Source organism: Manacus vitellinus, unplaced genomic scaffold, assembly GCF_001715985.3.
Source record: "Manacus vitellinus isolate BGI_N305 unplaced genomic scaffold, ASM171598v3 scaffold_5_pilon, whole genome shotgun sequence".
NCBI classification, from domain to species: domain Eukaryota; kingdom Metazoa; phylum Chordata; class Aves; order Passeriformes; family Pipridae; genus Manacus; species Manacus vitellinus.
Genome location: NW_021940682.1, coordinates 12,389,845 through 12,401,583, shown reverse-complemented (window position 1 = coordinate 12,401,583; position 11,739 = coordinate 12,389,845).

Below are 11,739 nucleotides of genomic sequence, written 5' to 3'. Positions count from 1 at the left end.
AAATTGTCACAGTGCAGGGGGAAGCAGGGAATAGACTGTATATCCAAAATATGATCATAGCCAATATATCAGTGTATGAAAACAAATAAATGCATTTTCCCTCAGGTACCAGTGTAAAAGCCTACATATCAAAACCATTTGACTTGTAAGGAGAAAACCTTTTTTAAAGAAATAGCATTAGGAGGCAGAAAAGGAGCACAGGACAGCTTTATGGTAATTTCAAAAGAAAAGCAGAAGGCTCAGATCAGGGCATCTCTCATACCACAGTGGCTGGTCTTTGCACCAGTAAAGAAGGGAACAGGAGAAATATGTCCTATTTTTCCTTTGCTGTGTTTTTAATTAAATTATTTCCCCTGTACTTTTATATAGGCTGTAAATATTAAACTATGGCTGCCTACTCTTTGTTGAAGGATCATGGCAAGCTTACTGTGATGTTGCATAAGCCTGTAACCTGAATAGCAGATCTGTTCCTCCCCCAGCTCAAGTTACAGGGAAGGCATACTGAAATTTAGGCTGAAAGACTGTCCCTTTCAGATGAGTTCCTGTTTTGCTTCCCAGCTTGCTTAGAGCATAAAGGGTTTAGCCAAGGAAAGGCAGGGAATTATAAGGTTAAAGGGGAAGAGAGAGAAGAGAACAGCTTGATTGACTGATCTTTCGAACACTTTGTCTGTTCTGAATTTCTAAATATAGCAAGAATTAATGAGTCAGAACTGCATTTCAACATTAAAATTACCCTAATATTGTTAATACTGTATCATGGAACACCACACAAGAAACATAAGGCAAGCTCCTGCTTCCACCTTCACATAGCCATACCAAACCAGACTCCCTTTCAAACAGGCAGGTTTAAACTCTTCTTGTGACAGAGAGGGAGAGGCAGGTAGATCCCAGAGAGCAGCTGGCCAAGCCAAGAGGGGATGGCAGTACAGGGAAGGAGAGCAGAAGAAAGTTCTTTGAGTTATAACCACATACATGGTTCTTCCATATCAAGTAGGAAAGGCCACAAGAATGATTTTTACCACCAGCTCATCATTTATCCCTGTCATGTAGCTTGTCAACAAGTATGAATCCCTTTGCAAGGGACAATGATGCTTCCATTCTAGACAGTTTCTGAAAGGACAAAACCAAGCCAGGCTGCAGAGCTGTAGCTTTCTGGCTGCCCTCAAGTGCCTATGAGCCTGAATACTCCTGGGTCTGGTTAGGTGCTCTGCTAATCAAGTAGGAAACAAAAAATTAACCTAATTTACACTTAAACTATTTTCTAAGCAAGGGAAGAGATTTGTGTGTCTTTCTTTAAAACAATCAATATAATGTATTTGGGAAAAAGAAAAACCCCAAACAAAACAACAAGCCCAAGAGTTACAATTATAATTTCTGTACAACTGCATGTAATGAATCCCGATTAATGCCAACCTAATGCATATGTGCACCCAAAGACCATTGTCTTCATCTTCTTCCTGATATGAGCAGCAACTGAAGATTGTGCTTGCAAGGGAGGAAGGGTAAGTAGTCTTGATGCTTTTTTCTCCTAAATCTCATCCTGGTTAGTAGGTTTATTCAAAGCTCTCCTTGCTAAGATTCAACATGACAGCTTTCAGCATCAGTGAAAACTGGGAGTAACTTTCCCATTGAGTTCAGTCTTTTGTCAATTGTCTCCTTTCCATGGGCAGGTCCATAAGAGGCAGGACCCGAAAGTAGTTTCAGAGTCACTGAATCCAGGCCTGCACAGCTGCAGACTAAGAGCTCATATACCATGGAGAAAACATCTATCCCATTCATCTACAAGGGACAACATTCATGTCTAAAAGGGAATGTACATTTTGTACCTTCAGAGTCAACAGCTGTGGTATTTAGATCCAGACCCCCTTGATTTCAGGGAAAAAAAACATTTGGGCTTCATCTGCCCAATTAATTTGCTTTCAGCTGGACTGGAGCACTTGTAATGTTTGGCTTGTTTCATCACTGAACACCATACCCCTGACACCGACGAAATGAATGAGCACAGTCACAAAGAAACAAGCAAGGAAGACAACAGATATAAGATTCTGTCCCTGAGATTGATGGTGACATTTTAAACATCTGATTAATTTGAATCCTTTTCTTTTTGACTCTAGATCTGTGAAGGGAAGTGAGGCAGAGAGAAGCTGAGCAGGGAAAGAAACTCTTACCATGGGTGGTTCATGATCTTGATTTGCAAAATCAACCATGACTCTCCGCCTTCGCAATCCAGTTGAGGTAACATTCAGCATCAAAGATGGGTTTTCATATTTATCACCACTCTGGATTTATCACTGCATAGGAAATGAAAATACAATAATGAGCAACATACCCTGTAGCCTGAGAGCTAATTACGCACCTTTCTCCACAAAGTGAGTAGAAAGCACATGAGCTTGGAAGATATCTACAGAGCAATTAAACACGCACTTGTCAACATGTCACAAATACCGTGTTTTTACAGCTGAAATAAAAACACAAAATGCCATCTGATTGAACTTCAGAATAATTAGCACATCACAGCACACAACCATGACAAGTACCTGTCAACAGCTATCAGCACAGCAATGACATTTTCCACTGCAAATAATAATGTCATTTTCTACTTTTGAATAGTAATGCTATTTTTTTCTTTTGAAAAAGAAGCATTGTTTATAACACATACAAATATATCCTCCATAAAACAAGATTTCATTCTGCAAAGTTAACACTCAAACAGAACTATTTCATAGACTTTGCAACCAGAGCTCTAATTCCACATGCAAAGGCAAACAAAGTTCTAATTCCATGTAGCAGCTGAAGGAAGAGGAGGATGCTGCTTATGGGACACTGCCTTTGTTAGCCAATGCCTATTTACTCCCAGAACACTTTGTCTATGTGCCAAGCTGCATAACCAGCAATGCTCTGGACTTCTACTAAACATGAGATTTCTTCTAGGAAACACACCACCAAAAAAAAAACAAAACTGAAAGTCAGGTACTGTGGGTGGTTTTCAGTAATTTTGAGGCAAGCTAATAGTGTCAGCTTTGATGTGCTCCTAGACCAGCTTGTTAAGAAAAAGTCAAAAAGAGTTTCTGTAAATTTTTATTAGTTATAAACTGCTCTACTGGTCTGGTTTCCGTAAACAAGTTGGCTATTAATAGATGTGATTTAAAATGCATGTTGAATTGCACAGACTGGTACACTCCCCCTTTTTGAGTGGCTGTGTACAATTTTACACTTGTTGACTGTGACTTTAATTAACAAGTCATATGAGCTTAGACCGTTTTATATCTTTACACACCATTAAAAAAAAGATTGTCTCTTACGAGCAACAACAAACTAACAACCCCACAAAGGCAAGTTTTGAAAGAAAGTCTGGAAGAAATCAGTATAGTGTGAGCCTTGGGTACTGATGGTAGGGTCAGTGGGCAGGAGACAGATCCCTTATCTGATGCAGCTGAGAGAGAAATCACTAAGTCAATTTACCCGATTGAGGATGTGGTTTTCCTGTTTGCAGCACCACCGCAGCCTTCCTCTTCCCATCTGCCTGTGCTCTGAAGGAACACAGCACAGTGAAGCACTAAGTGGGGATACTGGGTTTGTCTTTGAGAGCCTCAGGCTTGGGGGGCAGCAGTGGTACAGCCATGCTGGCTGAACACACTGCCCAGCCCGAGAAGCGGGTGTAATTTAGAGGGAGCTGAGTATTTCTGCATGATGCTCTGTTGTGACACATAGTTTTGCCTTACATGAGAGGTAAATCAATTCCTGTAGCTATTCCTAACTTGACTTGTCTGCCCACCAGTGTCAGCTTTTCATGCCAGCTGGAATAAGATTGGTGCCATCACAACAAAAAATCTCTGTTTATATTAATAGGATTAAGTAACTGATCCATGGAGATGGCTCATCTCCACTCAGAGCAGAGAAACCCGCCTCCACTGAAATATGTATCACTATATCACAGTCCAGAGCAGTCAGTTCTGTTGAGGCTTCACATCCTCTAGAGTGGGATTTGTCTCTTCATGACTCTAGCCATTTGAATGGCAAGTTTTTATCTTAAGGGGTAGTGGTGACTTCTACTATAACCTGTGGAAAGATACCAGTATCTCCAGACAGCAAGACATCTCACCTGTCCTAGACATTTGAATCTGCAGTTTCCAAATTGTGCAGAAAGCACAGGATGACCTAGAAATTTGGGCCACTACTGGTACTGTGCTATGCCAAGCCAGCTTGGGTCTTGGCTGACGCTAGAACCATAACAAAAATAATACAAAAATCTGCACTATGGATGGAATTTAAATGGATTCCATTTCTGATTCACCCCAGTATGACAGAAACCCTCTCCCAACTGTGTAAGTTTTATACCACTGGTGTCACTGGAGAAAAAAGCGGTTTTGCAGTAGAAAAATTCAGACTCTTGGTATGACTTTCTTCTAAATGACATTGATTATTTGCTGTCAAGTTTGGTGATTAGGAATGAGCATGGATCAGGTAGATAAAGCTGATTCTCTGTGCCAAACTCGCACAACATGTAAATTCAGATAAAATTTTATTTAAAATGTAAAACCATACATCTTCAAGGGCAAGGTATGTCTTTCTCTGTCCCTATCCCCTTGAGCACTAATCCACAATTTACTTCCATCCACTGCAAAGAAAGGGCCAAATGCTACAAAAAAACTGCATCTGTGGGATTTTAGGCTCAACAGTGAGTATGAGAAGAACTTACAAGGAAACAAGCTGCTGAAACTACCCACAAATCTGCAATGTCCACAGAATTTCTGCAGTGACTGAATTGCTGTGGTGATTGCCTGCCCTGCAGCCTGGTGTCCCAGAGATGTCCAGCCTCACTCATGAACACCACCATTATCTCTTGGAAGCTGTGGGACAAGGCCATCATCTCCTTACCTCCAAGTCAGTGAGAAAAATACCACCTGTCCCTTGGTTGAGTGGTAGGAAACCAATACTCAAGAATGAGAACCTCTGCTCTACAGCAGATGCACTGATTACAGATGCACTGATTACAGATGGTATAAGCCATATAGATGGGGCCTTAATTGCAAGAAGGAGATTTCCTATTTGGTTTTGATTTCAGAGCAGTGCAGATTTAGCGACTTATGCCTTGTGGAGACAAGAAATTTGTGTGGAAGAGCTTTCAAACAAACCAGCTGCCGAGCCACTGTGCCATGGAGACACAGTCATTCTGGCTCTGCATAACTCACCCACACTATCCTGGAGCTGCAAAGAGTAATAGTGTTCAAGTTAAATGGTTTGCTTCCAAACCACTCTGAGCAGAAAGACAGAAAATTTTCCTTAAAACTAAAATTACATATAGGGATGTCCTGCAAATTCAGCAGTAAAGGTAAAGAAGAAAGTTTCCACTCCACAGGCATTAGCATTGAATTTTGCCCCCACTGGACATGAGATGGGCTGTGCTGGTGTGTTAGATTAGTTCTGTCACCAAAAGGGTTGACCCTATTCTCCTGTCCTCCCACCCCATCACTTCCTCTACTGCTTGTCTGGCTCCTTGATGAGCCATTTCAAACCTCAGTTATCCCAGGGGAGGGGGGAAAGAGGGCAGAGCACAGCTCCTCATTAACAATTTCTGTGTTTTGTGGTTTTGATTCTTAACCTATTTCTTTTGGTTTGGTTTGGTTTTTTTGATGGGGTTTTTCCTCTTTCAGGAAAGAAAGGGAGAAGGCCTGAAAAGAAAACCATCAGACCAAAAAACAGATGAATGCATGGCCAGCTGGGGAGAGCTTCCTTCTGTATATTGGCAGTGAGCTCAGAAGGTAACTGAGCTTGTGGTTTCTGGTAAAATCACCCTCCAGAAACAATTACTATAATCCTTCTGTGTCCAGTGTTTGTCAATCAGGGGAGACACATGAGGGACTCCCCAGCAGCCCCCACAAGAGTATCCACATATAGAAGCAGCATTACAACTCTCTTGGCTGAAAGATCTTAGACAGGATAATGTCATTTTTGCACGCCAGAGACATCAACTTAGTTCAGGGCACCACTGGTGGAGAACTGAATGCTCTTTAAATAACAGTACAAATGTACCTTCCAACATCTGCACAGTACTGGAATGACTCCAAAACAAAAACAAAACACCTTGTGCATAAACTGCAGGGCTAACTACTTCACTAAAAAATGCTTCATTTTACACGTAATAGAAAAGGCCTTGTCAGGATTGCATGTTGCAGAGATTTAGGGAAAGATGCCATTTAAACAGAGTTCAACTATTCAAAAAATACTGGGAGAAAATTTAATTAAATTGCATACAATTTGCAGGCATTTAGTTGAAGTTAATCCCTTATTACTTCAGGTCACTCACTGAGAATTTAAAAGGCATGGTATTGGCTCAGCTGAGAGAGGCTCTCCCATGGCAATGCCTCAGATCAGGAAGTTCGGTGCTGACCGTAGGAAGCATCGTGTAGATGCTGTCTCAGGGATGGAAAGGTCTGAGTGTCTTTGGGCAATAGGCTCGAGTAGAAACATTTTTGGTGCAGCCCTCACATTGTCCTGCCTCCAGCTCATCCCCCAAGCAGAGAGTGTCACAAAACTTGTGAGAGGAAAGCTTTGAGACATGAAAATTTTGAACCTCTAAAAGACGAAAGGATTACAAATCGATTTTGTGAGGCTTGAACAAACTGGACCCCAAGGAAGGGAATTTCCTTTGGCATAGGAAGAGCCTATACCATAGGTCCCTTTAATGTGATATTCTGTCTCCCAGGATAAGATGATTAATTAAAGGTTATATAAGAAAACCCATATTGAATATACAGTAATGTTTCCTGTTGGATTTCTTCCCAAGCTTCCAACACCTACTGGTGTAAGGGCATTCTGCCCCATAAACTACAGTCAGGTCATAATTTTACTAACCTCCACCTCTGTGTGTGTACAACTAATCTTTTTTTCAATATAGGTGTATTTTTAGACTGTAACATCCCATGACAGTGACTTGTATTTAGTTATGTGTAGTGCAGAAAAGCCCAGCCTCCCTTGACTGCTTCAGCCATGGCTCTTGTATGGTGAGACATGGTGAATCATTGCTCCTTGTTTGCCCTTCCCACAAGTTTTATGATTTTAGGACTGCTAAAAGCATGTGCTAGGAGAACTCCCCAAGACAAGTCTAAACCAGCAAAAACGTGGTAAAGAAACAAAGGGAGAAGAAAGAGAAGCAGATTAAAGCAAAAGTAAATATGTATCAACTCAGAGTGTTACAGCTCTGCAACATTTAAACAGGAGTTGGTACCATGCCTCTTGTTCTAAGAATATCAGTAGCACCTCACATGTCCTGAGTGCATTGCTTTTCTTCTGTCTAATTTGTAGGAGGCAGCATGTCTAAAACAGAGGCACTACTTTAAGGTGCTTTACGGCAACTTCCCCACTGGTTTTATTTTCAGGCTGCTTTGATTTCCACCATGACTTTACCTTCAAAGGTACTTCACAGCATACCCAGCTGATGGTTCATGTACACATTCCCAGCACAGTCAGGAGTCTAACTCTTGCTTTGACATGCATTTTTCATTTTTATCTTCCTAAATTGAAAGACACACATGCACACACCCCAACATGCATCCCATCGAGTGTCTTAGACTAACTGGTCCCAGGCATTAATCCAAGCCCAACAGCCCAGGCATTAACCAGAGCCCTGGGTCACATACATTTTCCATTGTTTTCCTTTAACATGGTACCTCAGAGAGCAGAGAAATAAACATGGGCTGATACCCATCTGTCAGACTCTTTAAAATAACATATTTAAAGGGGTTTGCAGCATCACTGCTCCGCTTCCTCTTCTGGCCCTGAAGTAAGCACTGCTCAGAGTGCTCATGAGGTGAGGTTATCTGCAGAAATAGCCTTGACATGCTGCCTTCACCTCTCCCAGACCTGGTACAGAGTCTGCTCACCAAATGTCCTCCACAGATAGCCCACAAGTCCAGTGTTCAAGCCTTCAGAGGGACTGCTCATCAAGGACACGGGCACCTTTCTACCCTTCCTGAGTTGCAGCTGACCCTGGTCCAAGAAAACACTGCTCTAAGAACAAGCAAATGCTTGCACAATCAGCATCATCTGTCCAACAACTACCAAAAAGAAACCTTGAGGAATCTCACTTAAGCCTTAAATGTGCAGTTGTTTCAGCATGCCTTGTTTGGAGTGACCAATGCAAGTTTAACGGTTGAATCCAAATATAAGCCATTAATTTAGTGTGGTTACTTTCAGCAGCTGTAGAGCTAAGGAAGAAATGGTGCTTGCAGAGCCAAGAAAATCATAAACAAGGATGCGGGGAAAGTAACTCCAGGTCAACCCCAAATGCAAGTCACCACATCATGCTGCACGACACACACACGCTTCTTATCCTGGGTGTTGTTGCCCACCAACTTACACTGACATTAAAAGGGAAAGCAGATCTTTAGGCTAAATGTGTTGCCATTTGTTTTTGAAAGCAAGTGATATGCAGAGCTCAATTTACTCTGTGCCTAACCTAGGGGTAAAACCTATTTTCAAGAAAAGAATTGTTTGTTGAGACAAGTTATACGGAAGAAGCAAGAATCTAGGTTTTAGCTGCAGATTTGTCACTATATGCCTAAGTTGGTTTCTGTTCCAGTCTAAAGATGGGGATGGATACTTTTCTGGGCTCATGATGGCCAGCTGCAGCAGAGAATGGGCTCCCTCGAAGGGTCTGGCCACAGCATGGCCTCCCTGGCAGATAAACATCCCTTGTAGGCACCTAGTGGTCAGCCAACATGATGGGGCAAGTCAGGAGTCACTGGTGGTCCTGAGCCAGTCACATAGCTTTGCTAGGGGAAAGGAAAGCCTTCCTTCTCTGTCCTGATATATATATCCCTGATATATATCCTGTGTGTCAGCTTATTTCATGATTTTAAGATGTAAAAAAGCTGTGGGAGAACTCCCTCAGACAAGTCTGTAACTGGGAAGATTTCTAGTTTCTAGAAAAGACAGATGAAAAGGACAATTGAATGAAAAAGAAATCATATGTGTAAAGTCAAATTCTGCACAACAGAATATGGGTCAGGAGCATTTGGCAAACAAAAGGAAAACAAGCATATAATTTTTCTCCAATATAAAAAGAAAAACCCCAACAACTGAGCAGAGCTTTGGCTGGAGCGCAGGAGCAGAGTGAGAAGGATGAAAAGAGGGAACATAGGGGTGAAGAAGAGTCCCCTTGGCCTGGTGACTCCCCAGGTCCCTGCACAGGTGGAGCTGCTCCCCCACCAATGTGCAACTCACCCGTCGGCAGTGTCTGGCATCCCCTGGCACACAGTCTCTGCAGAAAGGTGACCCTCATGGGCAAGTCAGACCCTCACCATGTGAGGCTGAGAGAAGCACAGGAGCCCAAGGGCCAGGTCTTTCACCGGGATGACATGGTGAGGGCACTTCACCTCGACAGACATGGCTATTCCTCCGGGCACCAGCACAACATCCTCAGGATCAGACGCCTGCCTGTGCCACCTCTAACACACCCAGTCCTGAGCCCTTGCAGACCCCCAGAATAAAGCCATCCTCTCACCCCTGAAGTAGCAGCTTTCACCCAGCATGGGGAGGGGAGGAAAGGGAGCCTCATGGTGAGCACATCCAGCTGCATTCCTCACCCTTCAGCAACAAGCACTTTCTGGAGACACCTTTGGGTTTGGTCACAACATCCCAGCCTTGCAAAACATGGGGTTCAGATCTGCAGGCTCCCACAAATCCTGCAGGATGGGCTCAGCTGAAAGGCAGCCCCTCACTGCAGAGGCCTTCCTGCATCTCCCAAGCTCCATGGACTCTTGGAAGCACTCTCAGCCATCCAACCACACCAAGCCCTCTGGCACTCCTCACAGATGCATTGCAGCTGCTGTCATGCACTGTGCCTTCGCCTTTCCCCACTGATGGCACTTCCCACTTCACACCACGGCCTCACACAATGCCTTCCCACCCTTCCTGATGGATGCCAAAGCCTTTCTCCAGTCTCACCTCCCCACCAGCAGTGCCCTGCTGGCACAAATGGTGCCACCAGGATGGAAATATTTCAGGAGCCTTTTCTGTTTAGTGCATGCAGAACAGAGGCCCGTGGTGTAGCAGATCCTCTGCTGCCTTCTGTCTTGGGTTTTTGGGTTATTTTTGCTTTTGTTTTGTTGTTTTTGTTTTTTTTTTTTTGAGGAGGGGAGTTGTTTTAGTTTGGATTTTTTTTCAGATTTAATTTCTATTTGGAGGCCAAACAGGCCTTGGCAAAAGCAGAGTCTCACACCATCCCACACAGAGGATAAATGAGCAATCAGAAAAGGTGGTCATCAAAGAGAAAGGGCTTCTGAAACTACACTCTGTGCAGAGCTGACATTTACAAAAAACATGTATACCATATTTTGACCTGAAAGGTGTCTATCAAGTCTTACATAAAATATTCAGCCATCTGGCCCCTTCTTCACACCCTTGCATTGGCACAGCATGCTCCAGCAGCACACAGCCATGGTTTTTCTCCTGTACCATCCCATCCACCCGCTGCCACGTGGTAACTTAGAGCAAGGGAAGTGCCACAATGGCACAGCCAGAGACAGGATCATTAGCAGGCTTCAGGAGTGAAAGGTGTTCTCACAAGGCACAGCAAGACACCTACCCTATCAGGAAACCTTCAGCATTCACGACGTCTTCAGGAGATCCCTCCTGTCCGACAGGGATCCGGCCCCATCCATGGCTCTACAAGAAGCGAGCCCCCTGCACTGGGGCTCTGGGCAGGCAGCAGGGCTTGAAGGAAGCAAGGCAGGATGCAAGTTGGAATACAAGACTTACAGGAAAGTTAGGATTGCTCATACAACCAACAGCTGGGTCAGGGGAGCTTAAGAAACAAAAATTTAAAAAAGTAATTCTGGGAGCTGGTAGTGAAACTCTACTAATTCCCCGTTAAAGTTTGCGAAATTTGCTGCCAGCATTTGTATCTGTAGTATCTTAGGATGGATTCTTACGCCCTGGTAAACCAGAGTATCAAAAAATGTTTATAACTAATAAATACGAGCAGAACGTAAATACTGTTTTACTTATTAAATTTTCTAGTATGTGCTTCCAAAGCATGCATTACTCATTGTATGCTTAATTTGATAAAACCATCAAGTACTTAGTTTTGACATTTATTAAATCCTTATGTGGTATCACATTATATATCTCTATTATCATGCACAGATAACACACATACAAACCTGAAAATGTTTTCCTTATGGAGAAATAAAAGAAAAAGCCCTAGCAAAAAAGCCTCACAATTTTAAAGTAAAAATAAAAGAAATTAAAACCAACAACTACAGAATTGTAAGCCACTAGTGTAGAAACACGCATCATTAATGATGACATGAATAGATGCATGTGGGTCCAACCTTGCAAAGCCAAGCTCATACATGTCTTTATTCCCTCCAAGAAATAAAGGATCCGGATCTCCAGGATCTGACTTTCCTACAGACCTGATTGAAAATGCTGCTATTCACGTGTTTAAATATGAGCAGCTACACTGCCCAACAGCTCAGAAACCTGCACTCCTGGGCTTTCAGAAGTTACACAGATGGCAGCTAGTGCAAACAGTGGAAGATTTGTTTCCTAACTAATTTCTTGTTTTTAATTATGTCCTTCTCAAGTGTTTAACATGTAAAAAGATTTCACATGAAACAGCCCCAAACCCCGTTTTTCAGAGAAGTATCTACCTTCAAAATTCGAGATTGTTGGGTTTATCATGGTGCCCTCTTCTGGCCTTTGGAAAAACAGTCGGCTTGCTGTCATCTGGTG